The sequence below is a fragment of the Arvicanthis niloticus genome, chromosome 11 (assembly GCF_011762505.2).
Source record: "Arvicanthis niloticus isolate mArvNil1 chromosome 11, mArvNil1.pat.X, whole genome shotgun sequence".
Classification (NCBI taxonomy): Eukaryota; Metazoa; Chordata; class Mammalia; order Rodentia; family Muridae; genus Arvicanthis; species Arvicanthis niloticus.
In genome coordinates this window covers 36,667,663-36,684,748 of record NC_047668.1, presented here as the reverse complement: position 1 = coordinate 36,684,748, position 17,086 = coordinate 36,667,663, and the positions used below count along the sequence as shown (strand labels likewise).

The 17,086-nt window shown below is 42.2% G+C and overlaps 1 protein-coding gene across 26 annotated transcripts in view; it reads left to right on the top strand.

Moving 5' to 3' along the window:
• The window catches only part of Myt1l (myelin transcription factor 1 like), a 383,678-nt gene that overhangs the window by 500 nt on the left and 366,092 nt on the right, over window positions 1-17,086 (top strand). For 12 of the 26 annotated variants that reach the window (XM_076942030.1, XM_076942035.1, XM_076942034.1 and 9 more), the window contains exon 1: window positions 5,773-6,199. The exons of 1 other annotated variant lie outside the window; for it this stretch is intronic. The gene's annotated coding sequence lies outside the window, so the exon portion shown is untranslated. 13 more of the 26 variants (XM_076942041.1, XM_034514012.2, XM_034514010.2 and 10 more) reach the window with 8 other exon arrangements.

The following is a 17,086-nucleotide window of genomic DNA, read 5'->3' as shown; positions in this document are numbered from 1 at the left end:
GGAGCTTGTCTTTAGAGCAAAAATGGGTAATAGATTGCATGCCTGAACAATGATTTTTGTTTATAAAAAGAAATAAAAAAAAATGAGAAAACCGAAAAACTTACTGCATGTCTGGAGGTCGGTGATTTGAGCTGAAGTAACTTCCTGAGAGTGGCTAACTTCACTTTACAAACAAGGAAGGATTTTAAGCAAGGGCTGTGGGAATGTTAGCTACTCCCGAGGCACTGTTGTATTTGTCTAATTATAGAAAGAAAGTTGGTTGATGTTTATAAATCTGATAAACTCAAATAAAGATTTTAAACAATAACCTCAATGTTTGAAGTTCATAATAACAAAACAGTACTTAAGTTTTAGCAGAGTATGTTTTTTTTTTAAAAATCACTTCATAAACAAAAAGTTGAGTCTTCACACTGTACTTCCAGATAGATCTGAATAAATAATAAATAATATAAATAGTCACCTGAGTGTGAACGGAACATTAATTTAATCAGGACAAATTTCTTATACCATTGAAACTATATATGCTATTGATCATTATGTTATTAATTTAATTAGTATAAAGTGATTTGTATAACAATTTTTTTGTTCGAGTGTTTATACTTCTAACACCACAGACAAAAGTACCCATAACACTTACAAGCATGAGAGAGTCTTTCTAATTGTTCAACTTTATAAAAGAGGTGTAGCTTTTGAAAGGAGAAAGTAAGGTATGTTTTACATATAGATGGACAGATGTTTACTTTAAAAATGAAAGTATTTTATTCAAAATTCCCTTTGAAAACAATATTATAAGATTAAGTTTCAACCTACCCAAAACTATGAACCCAAAGTATTAGTGGTGCATTTTAAATACAACTGTGTAGTATATATTCCCCTTAGAGAACTTTATTGTTTTCCTTTCTCAATTGACCCAAAGGAGCATCAGTGATTGAATTGCCTCAGTGTGGTACAGTAAGTCAGTTGGCTGAAACTCTCCTTAAAGTTGTACATCAATATTAAATTTTATTTATTGAAATAGTTGTTTATGCTAGACCACTGAAAGGGTGTTTGTATGTTGATACACTTTTTAAAAAACTCTTGCTTTGACCCTCTTTCTCTTAGTCAGTCATTTAAAATGTATTTTAGCTTGAGTTTAGGAAAAATAAAATTAACATTAAATATTAGTTACTACCCAGTTCAAAGCCTCAAACTGTAAAATGTGGGCAGTCTGTGAAGATTCCTGAAATCATTTCCCTCAGAGGACTAGCAGGCAGGGTGGTGGCTGCATCCACAGTGTGCTCTGAAGGGCTGTGTGGCCGCCTTTTGATTTCTACCTTCAGCCTTCAGATTTGTGAATCAGATCTGTCAACTTCGGCAAATCCTTGGACAGAGCACAGTTGATTTCCCCCCCTCCCCCCTCCCAAAGTTAATCACCCATCTTGGTTGGCTTCCTCCTTGCCTCCCTGACATTTGACTGCCGCTAATTCACTGATTAATCTCATTAATGTGATTATAGCAGGATTTGGAGCTAGCCGCCATTGTTCTGTAGACAGTGCTATTCAAGCTGAGCACTTTCCACCCCATTCAGTTTGCTGTGATTTTTCAAAGGCTGGTGGAGGGAGCCATTGTGATAGGGTTTCCTGGCCTCCTTTCAGCACCGGGAGCTGTCCGCGACAGATAGCAATTGCATTCAGCAGCGACTTCCTAGAGGTCCACTGCCTATGTGAAAACGGCTCACTTGCATCACCTTAATGACAGTGCTCACTGAGGTAGCAGTCGAGTGGTGTTTATAGTCACAATTGGATGTTTTGAAGATGGTGGCAGGCCGGATCTGTAGCTCATGATTTTTATTTTGTAAAGACATTGCAGCTGCTATTGCATCCACAAGTTTATAAATATCAAACACATGAATCTGCCAAAATAACTCATGTGCTTTGGGACTCTAAAACTACAAACATCACTACTTTGGGAGTGGATGCTCTTTATCTCAAGGTGTCCAGTTATTAATACAATATCAGTTTGAAAAGAAGAGCCAGGGCAGACAGGTTTACCCTAGGACAGAAAGGACAAATGGCAGGAACTGTTCTATGAAGTGAAGCTGGCACCCAGAACCACCAACCAACACTAGCTTCATGGGTCTGTGTTTGAAGCTGAGGCCAGGGTTGAGGCCCAATAACTTGAGAATACTTATGACTAATACACAAAAATTCTTAAAGGAACAGAAGCCTACAGTTTTTCTTGGGACTATGTAGCTGTATGAACTAGGTTTAAGAGCATGTAGTTATAGCTAGAGGTCAGATCTAACAGATGTGGCAACTTTATTATTCCTGGCATGCTTTCTACCTGGTTTAATTTAATTTTTAACTCTTAAAATTTTTTTGGCTTTTATTAATTTTTACAAACTATCCCACTCTCCGATGATACCTGTTCATTTTCTTTACCAACTTTCAAAAATAAATGTAAATAAAAGTTATTTTGCAGTATTAAAGTTTTTTAAAGTTTTCTATTTGTTACCATTATATATAGATTTTAAAAAAAAATAATGGATTTAAAATTTGAATATTCATTTGCATTGTTTGCTCTATGTAGAAATGTACCACATGTAACCACTTAAAAAAGACAATTACATCTAAGGAAATTATTTTTGCTACTAAAATAATATTTTAAATGTCATATGTCTAAACCAGACATCCCATGTCAACTTGCAAGACAATCTAATTTGGTGGAGACCTGTTGTTTCAAAAATACATATTATCTCTTCTAATACAAACAACTTAAACTTTTAGTCATTCTTTTGCTTTAAAAAAAAAAAAAAGTCCACTTTATGAAACAAGAGGAACTAATGAGGTTGCCTTGGTAGGGACCACTCTGCCCTGAACTTGAACTTGCACTCAACTGGCTGCCCATTTTCAAGGGCCATGTTTTCTAATCAATAACTAGTTTTACAAATGCATCTAGTATTTGACAAGAAAGTCTGAAGAGTCCCCCAGAATCTTGTCCAGGACACAAGGGAGCAGCAGGTGAAAGAGCTTCAGGTTCTTGGGCTCTCAGGAAGGTCACTCACTACAGTGTCCCTCCCTTTCTTATTTTTAAGAATCTCTCTGCCTCTTTTTTTTTTTTTCTTTTAAAATTTTGTAGCATCCCTTGACAAAAGTCATAGGAGGTGAACTTGGACAAAAACTTGGAAAACATTAACATGTTTCTCACTAAGCTAAGTTTCATCCCTACTGCATAAATACAATACCTCAACTAACACCCATCTATGTATATTCCAAACTAAAGACAGCTCATGCTATGAACTTAAAGAATAAAGTACTGTATATGTGTTTTGTTCTGGTGTATTGTGCGTGTGTGCGCCTCTGTGTGTGTGTGTGTGTGTGTGTGTGTGTGTGTGCGCGCGCGCGCGTGTGGGTGATATCTAAATAACATATATGGCTAGTATTTTTAACAAACATTTTAAGTTGGCATGTCCCATATATGAATATATTGCCTAAAACAGTCCTAATTTGCACAAAGTAGAAACAACTGTACATTTTCCCATCATTAGGCTATGTTTCAGTGCTGTGTGACTCAGTTGGAAGTATCTTTGTGTTCTCTTCCTTTCTCCATCCCTCTCTCCCTGCCTCTCCTGGCCTCCTGACCTCTCTTTAACTCTGCCCCTGTTCATCTCTGTGCCCCTCTCTCTCCTGGCTCTGTCTCTTTCATACCTGCATTCTTCTAGCATACACAATGACTTTTCTGTGAATGTTTTCACAATGAAAGTGGGTTTTGTTTTGTTTTTTTAAGCTTTGATGGCCTAATGAGCCCTCAGGGTATCTGCAGAAGTAATCATAGATGGCAGAGAAAATGTAATCCAGGTGTTAGAAAACTAGAGAGAATGCATAAGTGCTTATTTATTGTGTGAGAAGATACTGACCAACATTGCTGCCTAGGGCTGCTAGGTGGGAAGGAAATGTTGTGCTATAGCTCTGGATGAAAGAAAAAGCCCCATGTAGGGATTACTGGGGGTGGGAGGCAGAGAAGGGGAGGGAGGTATTCTGATGGCAGCGCATTGTCTATAGGAAGATGGAGGGACACTGGGTGTCCCCAGCAAGCCTCCTTGTGGAGAGCTGTGGAGGTTTCTGTCAGGGCACTGGAGAGGGAGCAAGCGGTACCCTGTGTAGTAACCACGCGCCAGGCAGATGCTCTTCAGAGGAATTACCTCTGAGAGCAAGAAGAGGGTGTTCCTGGGACCTTGGGACTGCTGTCAGTCTCCCTCAGAAACCAGTCCCGCACTGTGCCTATGGAGGCCCCCAGTGGCTGAGCTGTGGGCTCTGCCTTGCACTCCTGTGCACAGGGCTGACAGTGCCAGTCCTGATGGGAGGGGTGGAGGGAATGCAAACACGGAGGGATCTGTGACCACACGTGCCTGGGGCTCTCCATGGCAGTTGAGGAGCTGCGTGAGTGAGACAGACTGCTGAGGAGGACTTGCTGATGGCCACCAACTCGTCTGCAGAGAGGTACCTCTTCCCTTTCCTTTAAAGGTGACATGTGGTTGCTTATTTGCCTGGCTGCCGCAGCTTTCCAACTCCTCTGAGTGATTTTGCATAGTCTCTTAAGTAGTTCCCACAGCCATTTCTCCACCTGCCTGGCCACCGTCCACTCTTGTTTGGTTACACAAATATGACAAGATGGCATGATTTGGGGTACAGGGGGCCAGGGATGGACCTTCTTGGCTACAGCTGCCCCTCATATGAACATGCCTATAGGTTGCTTGTCTGCAATCTCCCAGAGTTTTTCTCATCAGGAGTCTGAATAGTCAAAGCTAGCTTCCAGGAGAGGGGAGGTACCAAGCATTCGTTATGATTTAGTGTGCTCCACTAAGAGGCTGGTGAAGGAAGGGGACAGCTACTACCACAGAAGCATTTGTTGCTTGCCCTAAGAGGTTATTTATAGAATCAGCACCTGGTGGTGGTGGGGTAACAAAACAACACACACACACACACACACACACACCAAAAACAAACAAGCAAACAAACAAAAAACCCCAAGTGGTACAGAAAGTCACATAGCTATGTTCTCTTTTGTGGTTTTGGCATCTTATTGGGTCTGTTCTCTTTTAAAATAAACTTTTCCTGTTTTCTCTTCTTCAAATACTGGCAGCACGAGCCGATAATGCTAAAAGTTACTCAGAGAATAGTTTTGTCTCTTGTTTTAAAGGAAAATAATAAAGGGAGCTTGTGCCGGATGGGATGCTGTAGTGTGGCTGACAAGCCAGGGAGATGGTGGGAACCCTTCAGTTAACTCTCTGGTGCCCGTTCTCCAGTCTTAAGAACTGCCCGGGGAGGCCCCGATGCCTTTTTGTTTTGTTATGATGTGTAGCTGTAGTTCCAGTGAAAACACCAAGGTTCTGCTGACTTTGGTGAGGTTTCTTGGACCACTATACACATTTACCATAACGTCAACGATAGGGGAGATTTTCTGAGATACATCACCTAGCGGGTAGCAGCCAACAGTAAGCCTGCGTATTTACAGTTCTCATCTATTACATTAAATACAGCACTGCACATCACACACTCCGCTCTAGAGATTTAGAGGCCTGTGGGTACAGTGTAGGAAGCACACAGCACACATCCCAATCTTGCCTGACTGCTGAAAGCCTAGTAAACAGGAAGGATAGAAATTACTGGTTTTAACTCACAGCTGTTAGATTGAGAAACATCTAGATCAGTGATGAAGTTAGGGTTTGAGGAAATGGCTGCGTTTTATATTGCTTAAAGGACAGCAGCCCGCCCGCCCGAGCAGGGTAAGTCAGCAGGATGCTCCCGGTGTGCCTCTGCGGCAGCGATGTGGTCTCTAAGGAAACCTGTGCCTGATGCTCGCAGCCTGGGCAGTGCTGGCGGCCCAGGGCCGTCTGTCTGCTGCCTGCTGATGGAGGCTGCGCCGCATCCACCAGGCAGGGCTCTGCACGCATGCCCGTCTTCCCCGGCGTTTAGTGGTGTCAACTTATTAATTTCCATCTTCGACTTCAGGCCTGTTAGTTTCCTGTCTGAAAGCATTATTACTTTTGTCCATGTGGCAAAATAATTAGCATACAGATGAGAAGTGGCCCCGTGTCTGCGCGCCGATAGAGAGAAGATGTGCGGTTCGAAGTTGATTGGATGAATGGAGAACAAATGGTGGGCGTTCAAAAGCATTAGAAGAGTTTTGTAGTCGCGGAGCAGGCTGGAGAATTTTCTGGGTGAGTCCCTAAGATGGAAGGCAGGGGTGGCTGCCGTGGGAACAATTGCTTGTCAGAGGCTGGCTTAGCTGAAGGTGCGGAAAGGGACTGCAGGCGCAGAAAATCCATTCTTCAGGTTTCTCTTTGAAATCCCCTCCAGGTAAATGTGTCCTGTTGTTTCTCGGAGCCGTGGCTGCGCTTCCCAAAGTGGAGCAAAGTTCAACTCTTAAGGGCAGTAACAAAAGAATAGTCTTTTGCTGGGGCTCGGGTGGCCTCTTCATCCATCTTCCATGCATAAGTGTGAAGTGAAAATTAACTGTTTAGAGATTAGTGTTTTCAGAAATTTACAGCAGCCATTATTCAACGTGTTTAATTAATATTTTCTGGGACAGTGTATGGAGACCAGCAGAATTAGCAAATGTTGTTTTGATGAAAGCCAGACATAATTAGTTTTGACTAGTATATATTTTTCCTGGCTGGAAGGAGATTTTAGCTCATTTACCCAGTTACTTATTGGGGACAGTGGAAACTGAACTGATGGGGTTTTCTGTAGGTCTGTAGGATGCACAGAGGGCAGATGTTAAATGAGAACAACCTTTGATACTGAGGGTTTTTTTGAGAAAAAAATGAGATTTTTTTAAAATCAGTTTTCTGAGTTCATAAGTAATAATGAAGCTTCCCGGAGGCTTGAGTTTCTATTGTCAACAGTGGCATACATTTCTTATATAATTCTGGGACTAGCATGCTGGAGCATGGGTGTTTCAAAATTCAGTTCAAGATGCTTCTGGGGAGAGTCACTGATGCAGACTCCTTTCCTGTCTTAAGGATTCCTACCCTCCTTAGAGGGAAAAGGTCTGCATTTTAACTGACCTAATTATTTAGTTTGTGTTTTAAAGTTAAACTTCAATAGACAAACACAGCCTCTTAACTGTGTCTCTGTAGTTTCTTGGGTATTTTAGGGCATGCTATGCTTTCATTTTGAATTTTTAAAAGCTTTTTCAAAGTGTTGCTATACTTTAGAAATGACAGTAAATATGTAACAGAAATGCAACTTTGTGTGTGTGTCGGGCGGGGGTGTGCTGAGCAGGCGAGATTTGTTCCATTTCATAAAGTATGCCTTTATAAAATTAAAAACAACAAATATCTTCAGTGAACCCAAAGCCTCAGGTGTGACACTCTGGGAGCAGACTTGCCCCTGGTATGTAGAACTTGCCTGATTATTTTCCGGCTTAAATTGCAAGTTTCTGAATATTCACATTAAGATGTATTTTTTGCATAATAGGGGAAAATCTCAATTATCCTATAAGTGCATACAAATGCTGCTTCTATCACATTAAAAAAAATATATAGCTAGTAAGCTAGGATGTGGGAGAAAAACAACTCAGGTTTTAAATGTCTAGCCCAAAGTAATGAATACCCCAGAGTTCTCTCTCTCTCTCTCTTTTTTTTTTTTTTTCCTGAGCTCCTACCTAGAGAGAGGCTGTGCAGCACTCTCTCCCATGCTACTTCCCTTGCGGAGTTGGGTCCGTCTTTGTGAGTAAAATAACTCTCTTGTTTTCTGATAGACTATAACTTTCTTGAAGCAGACATTTGCTTTTTACCCTCTGCTTGGCCATTTAGAAGCAGGGAAGCCCTTGAATGTCACTCATCCACAAAGGAGGCTTCCTTTGTGCCTGGCTGCCTCTCACAGGCACAGGTGAAGTCCATTTTTTTTTTTTTTTTTAAAGGGCCACAATTATGTCACCGGAGTTTCCACTTGAGGGAGTTACTTTTGCCGCTTACAGTCCTGTCGCTTTTCAAGGCTCCTTGCAGTTGGTAAGGGCTTGATCCAAAGACAATGAACTGTCTCTGAGCTGGAAATATGTTCATCTGAGCCAGCCTGAAGTGTGATTTCTAAGGGGACTTTTTATTTTATTTTTTAACTTTTCCACTGAGGTTGAATATTAACTTTAGAAAAGATTGTGACCTTCCATAGCTAAATCATGAATTCATCCACGAGATTCCAAATGTCCAGTGGGTGCCCCCTGCCTTAGCTGTTCTGTGGGCAGTGTTCGCACTGAGGGATCTGCATCCTAGGAACTCTGTCCTGTACCACAAGTACTGCCTATGACCAGAAAAAAAAAAAAAAAAAAAAAAAAAAGATGTCAACAGTTTTCTTCCAAAATGTCACTTGTTCTTATTTCCTTAACAATTTTGTGCTGTGGTGTGTTCTCACACACTTAAGAGAATGTGCTGAGCTCTTCCATGGTTTTTAAAGTGTAAAACATGTATGTTTTTTAAGGTTGCTGGGGTAAAGGTGTTGTTTATAGGCTGGAATATTTGGAGTCATTGGGTAAATAGATGCACCATGTAAACCTGCCTTATATGTGCGTATGTACTCATTAATATAGTTGTAAGAACTTTGTGACTCAATGTTGTAAACTGCCTGCTTCCTACTGAAATCCGATGCCTTAGGCACCACACACCCTCAGATTGCCTTAAGAAAATCACCCCAATTGAGCGTTTGCTTCAGATGTTTTCAGGTGGAGTGTCAAGCTTGAAACTTTAAATCAAACAACTCAGGGATGAATAATTTATGAAGGGGGGGGTACTTCTTTTAGTATGTCGACAAGGATTTTCATTGTAGGATTTCCAGGTCCAACATGGCCTTGAGAAGCACCTCAGCCATTGTCTAAACTGAACCTTAGTGTGTTCTAATCTGCACTCACAGAGTGTCTTTACAGAAGTCAGCACCCACTTCTCAGTTGCTGGGGCTCCTCCATCCCTGAATCCCATAGGTAGGGGACAGTTCTCAGGGTTCTGTCTTCGAATTTGGTGCCATAGCCTCTCCCTGGTTCACACATTCCCCTAGCCAGTGCCATCTGAGCAAAAGCTGAATGCATAGCACACTGTCGCCATGAAACAATGCTAGCCAGACTGGTGGTGGAAATAATCCAGTCTGCAGGGCACCCCATAGAGAGCCATCAAACCGAGTCTGCTCTGGAGCTGTCTATGAGAGTGTGAACATTCAGAAATCAATGCTACATCTGCTGGTGGACCCTCCGGTTCCCTGAAACCCCCACCTGCCTAATGCATCTGGGCAAGAGCTTTCAGAAGCCAGCTTCCTTCAGGATAAATTTAATACGTCTTGAGGGCCAGGCGCAAGCAAATTGATTCTATCTCTGCAGCAGGAACACTCATAAACATCTGTAAGGATACAGATTCTCAACAACTCCAGGATGAGAGGATGCTATTTTGTGAAATATTCTAAGCCTCCTCCCTTCATACCTCATGCCAGCATGGCATTTTTTAATTAGGAAGTTGATTAAAAAGGGCATGGCAGACCAGGATGTATGGTTCTTTGGCTTTCGTCCAGCTGTTTGTTGATGGAATGGTGGAAGGCATTGCTCATCACCCGTTTCAGGAACGAGAAAGACTCGGAATTGTTACAGGGCAGAGGGGTGGTAAGAATGGGGCTGTCCTGTGCTGCGTGCTGAAGGCAGTTACTTGGTGGTGGCTTCCTCTGTGCAAAGCTTTTCTGCAGACAGACTTGCCGGCTTCCTCCATGACCCAGGTCACGTGTGCTTTGCAGATACCTGGGAACGCCGGGCAGCGTTGTGTATTACACTGAGGAATTCTGGGCTTCTGGCTTTCCTGTAGTCAATAGGAAAAGTCATAATCATTTGCATTTTCTGGATGGACGTCTCTTTTGGCCACGTTTCCTGTAGGCTGCCGTCACCAGTGATAGCTCTTCTAATCTCTATGATGCAGCACTCTTAACCTCAATAGGAACTGGTTTTGTTTTGGCTGTTTTTTTCTTTCTTTTAAGGGAAATTCTTTTCTTTATAGGATCTTTTTTAGAGCTTGAAGAATATTATCACAGGAATAAAATTTTATGTCTACTTGTAGTATTCCCATGGCTAATGTGGTGTGAATAAGTACCCTGTTATGAATTTAACCCTGTCCAGCCTTCTCATTGTTTGAGCACTTCCTGAGATCAAGTGTGCCTAAGAAAGTAGAAACAGATCAGCAGCTAAGACTGACACTGAGACACCCCCCCCAAGCAAAGGGAGAGGCCCTAAGGGCTTTCATGTGACCTCAGGGGAGCTGCTCAAGGCTCAAGACAGGGGACATAGGGAGATCTCTTCAGTCCAATGGGACTGATCAGCTGATTGGCAGCAAGCCTGTCTTTTGTTCTCCTCCCCCTGAAACTCAGTGCAAGTTTGCTAATTATTTTTAGATTCTGTGTTTTAGGAAAGTTCAGTGATAGATCTCTAGCAGTCAGCAGCCATGGTGGGCATCCCTCTCGATTCCAGCCTTTTTCTCTCAGCAACAATGGCACAGTCAACACTGAAGACGAAGACAGTGGCTTCTTAAAGTCAGTTTCTCCCTCCACCCTTTGCCACCGATGGAGTATCTATGCAGTGTGCACACCTTGAACCTCTACTGTGTGCAGAGCAAAGAGAGGGAACCATCCTGCAGGTAGTCAGGACCTTAGTATTTATCTGTCTGTCTGCCCATCTACCGACAAAAGGTAATGATGATGCCTGCAGGGCAACTTTTCCTTGAGCAGATTTAGAAATAGATTTTTGCTCTTCTGACCTAAGCAGAGTGAGCTGAATCTCTTGTTTCCTTTTTCTGGCTAATAAATACTCTGGTGGTCTTCCTGAATATTAGCATAATTGCATAGCATCGTGTAACTGTTTTTGTATGAATTACATATTTTAGTATACCTCCTTCTCATAAAAGCTAGAAATAAAAGTTCAGATTTTATTTTTGTGTGTTCTGGATAGCTATGGTTCTTCATACTTGGAGTATAGAGTTAAGGTGACAAGCCTCTTCTCATTTGAGAATATGAGACAGTAAACACTGGTAAATGTCAGATGTCTTCTTTGCAGTTTCTGGACATTTAGAGGCTGTGGGTAGCAGGGATCAAGAACAACAGCTTTGGGTGTGGTGTGGTCAAGGCCTCTACTACTAAGTGAAGCCAGCCTTCCAGCAGACAGACAGATCTCTGGGCTATCTACCTTCTCTGTTAGATGTTCAATATGAGCTGTCCTGACACTGTGCAGCCAGCTGAAGAGCCATTGGCTACAGAAGCCTTTGGCAGCAGGAGGAGGAGAATTCAAATGAGAAACTGGTGAGGCATTCAAACACTCTGAGAGGAGCTGCCACCTTGCCACACAGCAGACTCCACTGAACAAACCGGATAGGTGCATTATGAAATCCTGCCGTTCAGTCCTCTAACAAACAAGTGTTGTGGGAGCTAGATTTTTATATTCTCTCAGAGTGTGAAAGACAAGGGGTGTAGGGATCAGAAAGCCACATAGCTTTGCTTAAAGATAGAATCAATTGCATAAAGCAAGAGGTATGGGTAGCTGACAGAAATCCTAACCACAGGCTTTGGTAGATTCTAGATTCATTTCTGCTTGTCCTTTGTTTTACATGGGATGTTTGACTCTAAATTGAAATTCAAGAAATTCTCCTCTTTAGAACCTACCAGTGCCCCTTTCTGTGATTCTGAGGGAAGTTGTGGAGGTCTTGCCGCCCAAATATTCTTTGGCTAATTTGTTGTTACTGGGATATTGTTAGCTCCAAAACAACCCATTTCCCTCAGAGACCCATGGTGCATGCCAAGCTGTGTCATGTCAGTCCCCCAGGGACACACTGGCACACCTGTTTACAAACGGGCTAGGCCACCTGTTCCTCTTTCCTCCAGCTTCAGAGTTAATGATCAGAACAGGGTCTGATCACCTGAATCATGTCAGTGGCAGAGAGCCACTGTGAGACAGCAGGACACTTCTAATATATGATGTCAATAGATGTCTAGTCAATTCCGAGTAAGTTAGAAAATATACTCAACCTATAATCACTGCCTGAATTACAAACATCAGCAATCTAGAGACTAGATGTGATGTGAAGCGTGTGTCAGACAAGATTCAGCCAATGAAATTTCATCATTGCATAATTTGCGTTTTTAAAATGAAGCAAATGCAGGTGAAAGTTTCCTTTCATTGTAGAGATGTTGCTGACATGGAGGACGCTTGGGCCATAAGCTCCAGAAAATGCCAGTATCAATAGATATGATAACACAAAAGGGAGGATGTTGTGGGGTCTTATCTCCAGACAAAGAACTATAGGTAGCCAATGGCTGCTTGGAGAGGAAGAATTAGCCTCTCCCAGGGATGAGCTTCCTCACTGGTTGTCCAATGCAGACTAGTTATCCTTGAAACCATATACACACAAGTAACAAAAACTGACGCAGAAGGATGTGTTTATTTATTTGTGACAATAGTAAGGTATTAATTTATGTATGTGGCAATAGTAATCAAAGAAAAAAGAGGCTATGACTTTAAGAGCAAGGGGCATTGAGGGGCTAGAAGAAGGGAAAAATGATATAACTACATTTTAATTAAGATGTATTTTTTTTAAAAAAAGGTCTCTAATAAAACAAACAAACAGTAATATCCCTGCCACCTTCCAGAGCTCTGTCTATATCCAGTGTGGGCTTATCTTTCACTTCCTCTTATAACTAGGGAATATGCAGCTGGGACCACATACTGCCAACACCTGCATTATTTTGGCTTCTACATGTAGTCCTAGCTGCTTCTGCCCCTTTATCAAAGGGCAGGCAGGACCTGGAGCATATTTAAATACTTTTCTTTAGTGAATTCTTTGGTCTTTATGAAGAGTCAGAGCACCACTCGGGCCTGGTTTGGTTTAATCAGCTGGATTGTGTGTGTACTCTAAGTTTCCAGCTAATTCTTTAGGACATCAGAAATGACTCATGGATATCTTGATTATTTTTCTATGCGCATCTACTGAAGGGCATTTTCACCAAGGACCAAACAGGTAGCCATCCTTTCTAGTTTTGTTTCCATGTCCCTTTTATTTTTAAAGTAAAATTTCCATTTGTAGCTCACCTTGGCATGACCTGGAGCCTATTTGGAAGGTGCTGTCTGAAAGGCAGCATGTTGTAGTCTGGCTTCCCACAAGACTTCAGGGTGACTTTGAACACATCAGTTCAGCCACCATCTCTTTGTATATTGTTCCAGAGGAGGGAATGGAGTCCACTATTTCCCAAATCTCCTTTTAATCTCCACTGTTGGAGGGAGAGCAGAGGCCTAGGGTACTCTCACCAGGTATTCTTGCTGGTGATGGCCCAGTGCAGCCTCATAGAGGCCAGGGAAATGACATACTAGTCATAAAACCAAATGCCTTTTGCTCATCTGGAAAAATCACCCCACGAAACTCATGCATGTGCCTAGGCATTAACTTTCTCTTACACTTCCTTTGTTAATTTTATCTATCTTATGCCTTTGACTTGAAATAAAGCCACACTTTTGACAAATAATCCTTTATAACAACTGTAGGTGGACAGGCTCTCTGACAGAAATCACAGGCACACACACTGGGATAGCTCTGAGCTCACTTTTTGGTATCTCTCAGCTCCATGACTCCCATAGATCTTCCTTCTCGCAACACAGGCAAATGAAGTTACTGGTTTAGATTTAAAGCAACCTGCATCTTTATGGCTTACCATTCTTTTCAGAGGCAGCATCAGGGGTATGCATGGGTTAAAGGGGGACACATTTTTAGTAGCTAGAATCTATTACACAGTCCACGGCCTAATTCTGGTAGCCTAGAGTAGAAGGCACAAAAAAATTACAAGTGAGAAACTGTGGGTTCAGATAAACATCCCCATTTACCACTGCATCTAATGTCCTGTTGTTGTACCTCAAGTGGGCCAGGGGTACAGGGTACCCCAGTGAAACAGAAGGCATGGTGCCTGTGGTGGAGAAGAACACAGGATAAGGAAATCAGACCCTGGAATAGGTAGAAAGCCTTTACATCACCCCAGGCCCTGGGCTTCTCACTAGGGTCATGGAAGCTTTCTAGGACACTGGTACTGGTGGCTTTTAAAATAAAGTCAAGAAATAGAGTGGGTGAAGGGAAAACTGTGCATGGCCAGATAAAGGCTAAAGGCCCTGGTATTTCCAGATAGAAATAAGTCACTGTATATTTCACAGTACTTGAAGATAGGAGTTTGAATGTTTCTGTCAGGAAGAGGGGTGACATCAGAGGACCCGCTCCTATGTGATCTCAGTGAATACCTGCCTGTAAATGTCACACGCCACTCCTAATGTATGTGTATGCTTATGTATCAATTTAAAATTGGGTGGCTTTTAAGACTACATGTCCAATTTAATGAAATCATCTAACCTTTCCAAAAGTCAAAATGTGTCCCAGGAAGCTTCCCTCTGTATATAGGGAAACAAATCTCATGGTAGCTGGAATGAGAAGACCCACAAAGGGTGCATGACCCAGTATGTACGAGGTGGGGATGGTCATACGGGAAGACTAACCACTATTAGAAGTTACTCTTCTATTGAGATAAAAAAGCAAGGATAAAATTTGATGGCCATAAAGATGTGTGCAAGATAGGAGTTTTCCATATGTGTCAGTTCTGGTAAAAATGGGACCAACTGGATTAGAAGTTCAGTACTGTTGGATGACAAGGATCCATACCTTATGACTCCTGTCCCATCCAGGTACATATTACAGTAAGAAGCTGATGAAAGGGGACTCTCAGGAAAGCTGGGCAAAAAGATACAGCCAGAATGTCACTAGCAAATGACGGAAGGTTTCCTGGGGTCTTATGCAAAGGCAACAAGAATCTGCAGTATTACTGAATACTATCAGATATGTAATCACACAACTGTAGGCATACTTGATGCCTGCCTCCTCTCTAAAAGTCTCTTATATCTAAACATGTGACAACCATGGTTTATTTTATTGTTTCTGCATTATTTATTTTTGTTAATTACACAGTTAAGAAAATTAGTGAATCTTAATTTTGCAGTCCTCACTAGTAAACATCATACTGTTTCTTGTAAGTCAATTGGAAACATTTTTGAAGACTTATTTATTTTCATTTTATGTATATGTGTGTCTGCATGTATATCTATGCACCAGAGGCATGCCTAGTACTTGCAAAAGCCAGATCAGGGCATTAGACCATCTGGAGCTGGAGATGTAGATGGTTGTGAGCCTCCTTGTGGGTGCTGGAAGTTGATCCTGGGTTCTCTCTGAGAGCGGTGAGTCCTCTTAACTGCCGAGCCATCTTTCCAAAAGCTGGGCCATCTCTCCAACCCCTGAGCTGGAAATTTTAAAGAAAAAAAATAATGGCAATGGGAGTGAGGAGCTGGCTTAAGCAGTAAAGTGCCAGCAAGCCGGAGGATAGGAATCTGGGTTCTCCATCATTCATATAAAGCTGAGATTGGTGGCATGTGTGTCAGAGACAGAAGAATCCCTGGGGATGACTAGTCAGCCCTTCTATTCAGTCAGTGAGCTCCAGGTCCAGTTAGAGACCCTGCCTCAAAAATTAAGGAGCAAGGCAAGTGAGGAATAACACATTTACTATCACTCTCTGGACTTTACATGCATGGTTACTAATGTACACATACAGTAGCACACGCACACACACACACACACACACACAATATGATTTACAAAATGAAGAAAATAGTGGTAGTAAGTTGTTTTCCTTTGCTCTGCAAGTCTCTATGTGCATCTGTGACTTTACTTCATAGAAGCATGTTTCAAAGATCTGTTTTTAACCATGCCAATAGCAGGGCAACAGCAGAGTTCCAGCATCGCTTGCCAACTGAGGCACAGGTAGGCGAGCTGTTTGGTGCATATTTCAAAACAGCTCTCAGCTTTGAAAGACCTTCTGATTTCAAAGTAAGACCAACTTCACACATGGCTTCCATAATAATGACTCCAAGCGTAGCAACATAAATGTACACTTGTTCAAGGTTTTCCGGGAGCTGTACCATGAAGCAGCTCCATAGTGTCTTATCACTGGTCACATCCTTTTCAAGTCTCCCAGTGAAGTATCAGGCATGGCTTCCTCCTTCCTCTTTATACACTCACAACTTACTAAAAATAATAGTTATTTGGCTAAGAGTCTTGGTGCCAGCCTATCATCCCAGTTACTCTACTGGGGAGGCTGACAGTGTAGTATTGCAAGCTCAAGACCAACTTGACAACTTAGTGAAACCCTGCCTAAAAATCAAATCTCAGAAAGAAGATAGAGATGTAGCTCGGTGGTGGAATATCTGCCTGGCCTGTGTGAGACTCTGGACTTGGTCTCAGCACCTCACACAAAACTAAAGGATCTTAATCCTGTTAACACAACCTTCTTCAGAATGTCTAAATTATCTGCTTTCAGATCCTGATTAATGTAATCAGGCATCCCCTGGACCAGGCACTGGGCCCTCTGCAGGAACTCCTAAGGAAGCTGCTCCAGTGCTCCAGTTCAGTGTGGTTCAGATGGACAGGATGGAGAGAGCATGTAGGGTTCTTTGTGTAACTTGTCTTCTAACGTATTGCTTTCATATCAGCCAAACACCCCTCACAGAAAGGGATGTATCATAAGCATAGCTTCTGTGAATACATGTTATGTAGGGGGAGGGCATACATGCTGAATGTATGTGCATGTGTGTGTATTCTCTTCAGGCTCCAAGCTCATTCCTGCTTTCATTCCTCTCACTTGTCCCTTGGATCCTAATTCACCTCCAAGTTGAACTTCTTGAGCTTCATTCACTATTTGCAAATAGCAGCCACTGACAGCCAACCCCTCCCCCTGACTCAGTACTGAAGTCATGGCCTTTTTGGCAAAACCTGCTCTTTCCTATCTTCTTCTTCACTATCTACTTTTGGCTGGAGCCTCTCCTGATTCCCATGTATTAATGTCCCACTTCCTACCTCTCTGTCCCACACCTTCAGATAAAATGTCTTTGATATAAATAAGCCTCCTATCACAGGTTAGACAGAGAAAGTATGTAATAGATTCACACACACACACACACACACACACACACACACACACACACTCCTGCAAGCACTCTTGCAAGCAGTGAGAAT